We start from the raw sequence: 8,589 nt of genomic DNA, 5'->3' as shown, positions 1-8,589 counted from the left end.
AAAGGTAATTATAATTAATTATTATATTATATTATATTATATTATATTATATTATATTATATTACAATTATTATATTATATTCACAGTTAGTATTATTTTTATATTATAACCATTCTATTATACCACATTATTCTAATAATTCTAATTACAATATACAATATTGTATATATAATATACAATACATATATTAAATTTCACATATGCATATACAAAATATTATTATTCCAACATTCCACATTATATCATTATTGTCTCTATACTGGGGATTTCCACTCACTGAAAATGATGCTGCAGGGGCTGCCTGTGTTCACCCCACCACGGTTAATCCAGCGGGGGACGTGTCCCCACGTTGATGGGCACAGCCACTGCTGCCACCCTGTTCACAGCCAGGTGTGACATTCATTCCAGGTTGTGGGAACTCAGAATGTCCCCCAGACAATTTGGAGGTTCTGGGCCCAGGTCAGAAGCATTTGAGACCCTGGCAGGCAGCTGGAAACAGCTGTGATTTTGGGTTTGAGCCATGGAATGAGTTACCAACCTTGCAGGAAGAGCAAGAAGTCACAAAAGTTTAGATATTAGAGTAGAAGTAGTCACAAAGTAGAGGGAAGAATTTTTGAGTGCTGTACAGGGGGGTTTTGGTTTTGTACATGGGGGTCAGAGGGTTTAAGATGGATTTGGGATTTGGGTCTGCCCTGTCTTCCCTCTTTCTCCTTCCTCACCTCCATGTTCTTGGTGATGTTGGCACTCACAGATTGGTTTAGAGTAGAAAAGCACCATTTAATATAGGTGATAGGCATTGGGGAAAAACTGTAACCATGTAACACGTAATGTACCATATAAAAGATAGAAAATCCCCATTTAATACAGGTAATAGGCATTGGGAAAAACTGCAAACATGTAACACGTAATGTACCATATAAAAGATAGAAAATCACCATTTAATATAGGTAATAGGCATTGGGAAAACTGTACCCATGTAACACGTAATGTCCCATATAAAAGATAGAAAAGCACCATTTAATATAGGTAATAGGCATTGGGAAAAACTGTAACCATGTAACACGTAATGTCCCATATCAAAGACAGCAGCAGCCCTGGGTGGGAGAGAAGAAGCAGTCGGGGTCAGAGAGGATGTCAGGGTGTGTGTGTGCCTCTGCCTGGGCTCTGAGCAAACCACAGCAGCCCCAGAAGAAAATCTTTTAGATAACTTGCAATAAACTGCCTCGAGACCCAACAACAGAGACTGCTGAGCCTTTCTTTGGAAGCTCGGGTTGGAGGAGAAGTTTTTCTGCCACATGAAGCCACTCCTGACCTAGGGTGGGCTTCGACACCAGGTGACTGTCCCTGGCACAGGGACAGGCCCTGGCACGCAGCTCATGAAGGTGACAGCCTGCCCTGGCTTTTCCCCCACATTTTTACTTCCTCGTTTTGTTGCCATCGCTGGGTTTGAGTTGAATAATTTAAAAAAAAAAATGGGATAAGAAAATAACTGTGGAGTAAGAAATAAACCTTAGGGGAACATTTCTCACACTGTATCCATGATGGCACCATACAGACAATGGGTACCAGCAGGCAGAGATGGATCTCTGCAGTCCCACCAGGGAAAATCATCGGGGTCAACCCATGGCTGAACCTCCCCAGCCTGTGCTGCCCATAATGCTGCTCCCCTGTCAGGGTAATGATATTTTATGGGCATATTTCCTCTTGAAAGGCACTTCCAAAGGATGTAGGATGCCACAGGCTTCTCCCCCAAGCATGGACATTACCAGCTATGTGTTGAAATGGTGGTTTGCTCCTTCATCTCAACAGCTTCTCCCTCCAAGGACTGGGTTCTCCTGATCTCCAACCCCAGACATTGCTGGATAGTTGCTGCCCCTTATTCTTGTGCTAAAACTGTTCTTTATTTCAGTGATTTTCCTCTCTCCTGGGTCCATCCCTCCCTCCCCATGTGTCTGTGGACAGGAGTCAGACCTCTTCCAGCTAAACTTTGCAAGGCTCACCTCATAAAACACCCTCCTCAGCTCTGGGCTGAATTTATTATCCCTGGACAGAAGGGACCACAGTATCCCAGCAAGGTCACACCAGCACCTGCTGCTTCAGCCACAAATCCATCCTTACTCCTGGTGGAATCATCCTTCCTGCCGTGTCCTAGAACCATAACATCCCTTTTCTGCCCTCATCCTCTGCTCAGCTCATCCATCTTGGTCTTACAACCCCTCTGCCCTGTTACATCCCTCTTTCCCCACACAGATAACTGATAAATCCATCCTCAGGTGCCCAAGCAACTCTCTGGTTCCTTGGCAATGGCATTTCTGAGGGGCTGTTATAATTCAGAGCATTTTAGAAAGGTTTCTCTCCTAAATTCCTGTTTCAACCTCCTCTCCTGCCTACTAGGATGCTTTAACCCTCAGCACTACCCTTGCTGAGGAAAAGGAAAAGAACTTCCAGGTCTGGGCAGGACATAAATCCCAAATCCTCCCCATTTCAGGAGAAAATCAGGAGTTTCCAAAGAGAGAAGTCAGCAGGATTGAGTTAAAGCAGATTAACTGAGCCCAGGAGACCACAACAAGCAGGAGGGTGGAGAGGAAACAGCTCCTGCACCCCGGTGGTAAATTCAGGAGTAGGTAACAAGTCCCTGAGTGTGGGAGCAAAGCTGTTTTCCCTCAGGAGCTGCTGGGTCAGGAGGTGAGAGCAAGGCTGTGCAGGGAAGGTGTCACTTGCTTTGGTTGTTAATGATGAATCCTGCCAGGAGCAGGCTGCTGGGAGTGCAGTGTCTGCTCCAAGAGCTGCTGGAGCACAGGAAAACTCATCCCACAGGCTGCAGAACGAGGTGAAACAGCTTCCAGCCAGAAATGGCAACCTGGGCACTTGAATGAGCTAAGCAAGGGAGAGCTTGAAGCATTAAAGGGGCAGATCCCAGGGATTGATAGGAGATATACCTGGGTGTTTTCTGAATGTATGGGAAAACAGAATTTCTCTTTAGACAGACAAAGGAGGCTTTAAGAGCATGGCACAGCCTCCAGGCACTTCCCTCATGCTGCAGACAGGAATCTCATTGAAAGATGTTTTATAACCATCAAATTCCAGGAGGTTCAGCCCAGGAACTCCTGAGATCCCTCTATGTCCCTATAAAAGAGCAGAAGATGCACAGAGCAGTTTCATCACTGAATCACTCAGGGTTTATGTTGGTGTTGCTCCATCTACGTCCACAAATCAATCAATATTCTGCTATTCAATCAGAATATTGTAAAATGCATGTAAGAGCAGATCCCATCACTGGACAAATACCAAGAAACAGGATTTAGCATTTCTCAGCCTCTCACTGGGAAACTGCAACTCGGGGGAAAAAGCAGAGTAGTAAAGGACAGCCCAGTCACTTGGGAAACCTGAGCAGGTGTGAATGAAAGCAGCTCTTCCTCTGGTTTTTCTTCTCGCTGGCCCTGGCAATCACTGGAGAACCTCTCCAGGTATAAAATAAAATGAAGCAGGGAGAAGAAACTGAGGTGTGAGGCAGGCTGCTGTGCCCTGCACAGTGCTGATGTGTGCAGTGCTCTCTTCTTTTTCAGTCAAGTCCGTTCATCTTGCGTACACAAATTTCAAAGCAAACAAATTTCATCATGCTTTTATAAAAGCTGTCAATAAAAGGACTGAAACAGTTCCATTCCTACCTATATCACTTTTACCAGGTTTTAACATGGCATAAAGGAGAGAGCCTTTTATAAACGGGGTGTTCTGGATCTTGATACTCTGAAAAAACATTTGGTTTGCTTTCCAGTAGCATCCTCAGAGCCCCAACTTTATGTGTGACCTGTAGGAGAGGTTTCACAAATAAAACTTACCAGTTGAATGCTATTAGTGTCTGTTCTTAGCTTCCTGCACACAGAAATGACTAGTTAATTACTGAATTAATTATTTCAAAAGAAAATTAAGGCACTTCTTTATTTTGGAGCTTTATGACTTATTTCCAGGTCACATGGAGCAGGTTTAAAGACTTGTTTTATTTCTGATGCACAGTGAGGACAGAGACCATGCTTAATTTTACTTTTACTTAATTTTAATTTTACTTAATTTTACCTTTACTTACTTTTACTTTTACTTAATTTTACTTTAATTTTACTTTAATTTTACTTAATTTTGCATGCTTCATTTTACTGTCTTGCTGCCACAAATTTGTGTAGTTTAGACCCATTCTCCCTCCTGTGCAAAGCCCATCACCTGCTCAGAGTGAGTTTCAAGCTGGATACCAGCACTTGTGACAACCCACAGCACTGAGAGTCTCTGCTGGGCTCACTTGACACTTTATTCATGAAATTGTTACAAATTAAAGCAATTTTAAAGTTGCAACAACACATCTTGGAAGTCAGCAAGAAAAGACACATCAGATTCTGCATCTGCAGGAAACAGCACTGGCTCTCAGTTGACTAAAATCACTTATTCTACAATTTTACCATCAAGCAGCCCCTGATCAAGACTTTTCAGAGCTCTTTGAAGGTAAGGGATGGCAGCCTGAGGTTTTTTCTGTAATCCTCTGTGGTTCAGGAGTTACCATGGGTAGCCAGGAGCAGATTTCCTTGAAAGTTATGTTTCATTAAAGTGGAAACAACACCTTCAGACATGTAATGTGCTGAAATTGTGATATTTCACAACGGTGCTATTTTACTCTGGCTCTACACAGGAGTGGGTTGCAAGGGGAGGCTGCATGTGTCAGGACTGCAAGAGAGATCCCTGGAACACAAAATCAGTGTAAGAGGAAATGAAGTGAGAATTAAGCAGAGTCCAACTCTCTGCTCTGGTTCTCCCCCCAGTTGTGTGAGGAAGCATCTAAAAGGATCCCTGAGTTTTACCACCACAAGGGGAGTTTGGCCCCTTTTCTTTTTGCTGATGGAGCAGCCTGGCTATTCCAGGAACAGGTTTTAAATTTTTTACTGCTGATTAACACTTTTGGACCGTGGCCCTTCAATCTGTTTCCTGCTTCCATTTACCGAGAGCTCATCACCAAATACAGCAAACCCAAACCAACAAAAAAACATGCCATAAAACAATCCACAGAGGAAAGGGCTCATCCTGTCGGATTAAAGCTGGGTTTTCCTAAATTAGTGCAGATTTGGACCAAATTATCAGGGTGGATTGATTAATTAGAGACTCACTGAAGTGGATTGGTTGCAAACTGGAAGGTGGTTTGTGAGGGTTTGGGAGCTGGGGTACCCCACGTTTGGGGAGGGCAGAATGCCCTGATATCCCGTGGCTGGAGGATGCAGGAGCAGAGCATCCCAGAGCCCAGGACACCACGGGCTGGGGGTGCAGGAGAACAAAGCACTGCAGCATCCTGGTGCCCCAGGGATGCACAGCTGGAGCATCCCGGTGCCCCAGAGCATTCCGGTGCCCGGGTGTTATAAATGAGAATTTATTCAGCCAGATTAAAAATAAAAATAATTTTATTAGCAGTTAAATTCTATCTAGCCAGCCACAAGGAAAGAACAGAGCCGAGCCTGGGGTCGGCCCTGGGTGTGCAACAAGGAGTCAGCCTCAGCAGAGGTTTTCCCAATGCCCACACACCTCCATCCTGGCACAAGCAGTTTTTATAGGGAAAATTCTGCCTGAGGCCAAGATTTTAGCAATCAGTCTTTTCTTCTATTCAGAGTCTATAGGTTAATGAGATTCTCTTTTTTTGTGATGAGGAGGAATAATTCAGTGTCTGGAGTAGGTGAAGGAATGCTGCATTCACATGTATCTGTCTGAGGATTTCCATGAGATCCATCTCGGGCCATTTATTCAATGATCACCACCTGATGATCAACACCTGGAGTCCCATGGAGTCCAGCCATGGCCCATCTTCTGGCCAAGCCACATCCTTTTACTTGTAAATCAGTTTCCAATATACACCCAGTCTGGCCTGCAAAGGTGGGGGGGAACTAATACAAACGGGCTAATCTAATAAGTATCTAATATTACATATTTCATACAAGGAATGGCGTGAATTATATTTACTACGAAGAACACCGGGGGATGCACGGCCGGAGCATCCCGGTCTCCCGGAGCATCCCGGTGCCCCGGGGGATGCACGGCCGGAGCTTCCCAGTCTCCCGGAGCATCCCGGTGCCCCGGGGGATGCACGGCCGGAGCATCCCGGTCTCCCGGAGCATCCCGGTGCCCCGGGGGATGCACGGCCGGAGCATCCCGGTCTCCCGGAGCATCCCGGTGCCCCAGGGCAGCCCGTGCTCCGGGGATGGTGTGAAAACGTTCACTCTCATGTGAAAATATAAAAAGTTGAATAAAGGATAACAGGAGACAAGGACTACAGTGTAAAGGTTGTTATGGCCGGGTGCATCTCAGCTAAGACTACACTATTACTTTCGGGTTGCTCTTTAAATACCTTTTTCTTTATATCAGCCTGTTGCATATTCATAGATCCTTATGCATAGTAAACTTCTTTCTCAAACTAGTTTACATATTCTAACAACTGTTTAGCACGGTTCCTTTTTGGGTTCGCCTTTTTGAAGCATGGGTATTCCTTGGCTGTGGTTTTAGTCCTTTTTTTATTCTAGGTTTTGGGTCTTGGTCAACACTGCCTTCAGACGGTGAGTGCTGATGGCTGGTTGATCTGTAGTAGGTGTCTTTATCTTGTGCTCATTGCATAAGATAACACATTTTAACACAAGCACGCTGATATCAGCTATTTCACTACTGTCTAAGCTTAATTAACAACAGAAATAAAAACTGTATCTTCATACCAAACCTACTTTAACATTACACATATAAAATCTATTTTTATATTTGTGAAAAGCCAATATCATATATGTATCCGTAACAGTGGGACACACAGCCAGGGGAGATACAGTCCCCAGTCCCTGTTGGCTGCATGTCCCGGTGCCTCTGGTGCCCCTCAATTCCCAGTGCCCCTTGTTCCCCCTCGATACCCTGGTGCCCCTTGATCCCCGGTGCCCTGCTCCAGATGGCAGAAGGGGGATCACTAGAGCCCCATTTTCTGCCCGGGCCCTGGTGCAGCAGGACCCAGCTGGGTGCAGCAGAACCCCTCTGGATGCAGCAGAACCCGGCTGGGTGCAGCAGAACCCCTCTGGGTGCAGCAGAACCCCTCTGGGTGCAGCAGGACCCAGCTGGGTGCAGCAGAACCCAGCTGGGTGCAGCAGAACCCCTCTGGGTGCAGCAGAACCCCTCTGGGTGCAGCAGGACCCAGCTGGGTGCAGCAGAACCCAGCTGGGTGCAGCAGGACCCCTCTGGGTGCAGCAGAACCCAGCTGGGTGCAGCAGAACCTGGCTGGGGTTCACCAGGAGCCCATTTCCTTGTGCTGGGTGCAACAGGACCCCGTTTGTCCCCGCTGGGGTTCACCTGGAACCCTGCTGGAGCTCACCAGGACCCCGCTGGGGTTCACCAGAACCCCATTTCCCCGTGCTGGGTCCTCAGAAGGTCTCCGTTACTGTCCCCTGTTGGGATGCAGCAGGAGCCTATTTGTCCCCACTGGGGTTCACTAGAACCCCGTTTCCCTTCATTGGGATGCAGCATGACCCCGCTGGGGTTCACTGAGACCCCGTTTCCCCATGCTGGGCCCTCAGAAGGTCCCTGTTAGGGTTCACCAGGACCCCATTTCCCCACTGGGGTTCACCTAGAACCTCGCTGGGGTTCACCAGGACCCCGTTTCCCCACTGGGGTTCACCTAGAACCTCCCTGGGGTTCACCAGGACCCCGTTTCCCCGCGCTGAGTGCAGCAGGATCCCAAATTCCCGCGCTGGGCCCTCAGAAGGTCCCTGTTAGGGTTCACCGGGAGCCCGTTTCCCCCCGTCGGGGTTCACCGGGAGCCCGTTTCCCCGCGCTGAGTGCAGCAGGAGCCCGTTTGATACAGAGGAGCCCGTCTGATGCAGCAGGACCCCGCTGCGGTTCACCAGGACTCGGTTTCCCCGCGCGGGGCCCTCAGAAGGTCCCCGTCGGGGCTCACTAGGACGCCGTTTCCCCCCGCTGGGATGCAGCAGGAGCCCGTTTGGCCGCGCTGGGGCAGCTCCCGGTGCCGGTGCCGCTCTCTGTCTGTCTGTCAGTCAGTCAGTCAATCAGTCAGTCCGTCAGTCTCTCGGTCTGTCAGTCTGTCCGTATCTCCCTCTCTGTCCCCGCGGGGTGCCGGCCCCGCCGGCCGCCGCCGGGCTCCCAGTGCGCACGCGCGGGGCCCCGCCCCCGCCGCCGCCGCCGCCGCTCGCGGTGCATTGTGGGACACAAACAAAGTGCCCGGGCGGCGCGCGCGGGAGCTCGGACGGAGGCGCGCGCGCTCCCCCCGCCCCCCCCGCCCCCCCCCCGCGCCCCCCCCCGCGTGCCCGCGCCGCGCGCGCGCCCCTCACGCCCCGCCGCGCGGGGGGGTCGCGCGCCCCCCGCTCCCCCCCCCCCCGCCCCCCCCTCCCCCGGGTTTCCCGCGCGCCGCCTGAGGGGGAGGCGGCGGCCTCCGCCCCCCCCACAGCATCCCGCTCGTCCCGCCGCCTCCCGGCCCCGCCGCCATGGCCCCCAGATAGCGGCCCGGCCTCACCGACCGCCCGCAGGTAACCGGGGAGCGCGGCCGGGCCTGGAGCGGGAGGGGGCCGGTCGGTGGC

The 8,589-nt window shown here is 49.6% G+C and overlaps 1 protein-coding gene across 2 annotated transcripts in view; it reads left to right on the top strand.

Annotated features, from left to right (window-relative positions):
- The first annotated feature begins 8,390 nt into the window (after positions 1–8,390).
- ZBTB44 (zinc finger and BTB domain containing 44) overlaps positions 8,391–8,589 on the top strand; it is a 37,122-nt gene continuing 36,923 nt past the window's right edge. The window contains exon 1 of one of the 2 annotated variants that reach the window (XM_021525794.3): positions 8,391–8,538. The gene's annotated coding sequence lies outside the window, so the exon portion shown is untranslated. The remainder of the gene's footprint in view (positions 8,539–8,589) is intronic. The other variant, XM_085560173.1, reaches the window with a different exon arrangement.

Source organism: Lonchura striata, chromosome 24 (genome assembly GCF_050655825.1).
Source record: "Lonchura striata isolate lonStrDom1 chromosome 24, ASM5065582v1, whole genome shotgun sequence".
Classification (NCBI taxonomy): domain Eukaryota; kingdom Metazoa; phylum Chordata; class Aves; order Passeriformes; family Estrildidae; genus Lonchura; species Lonchura striata.
The sequence above is the reverse complement of the archived record's forward strand: the minus strand, read 5'-3'. Positions and strand labels throughout refer to the sequence as shown.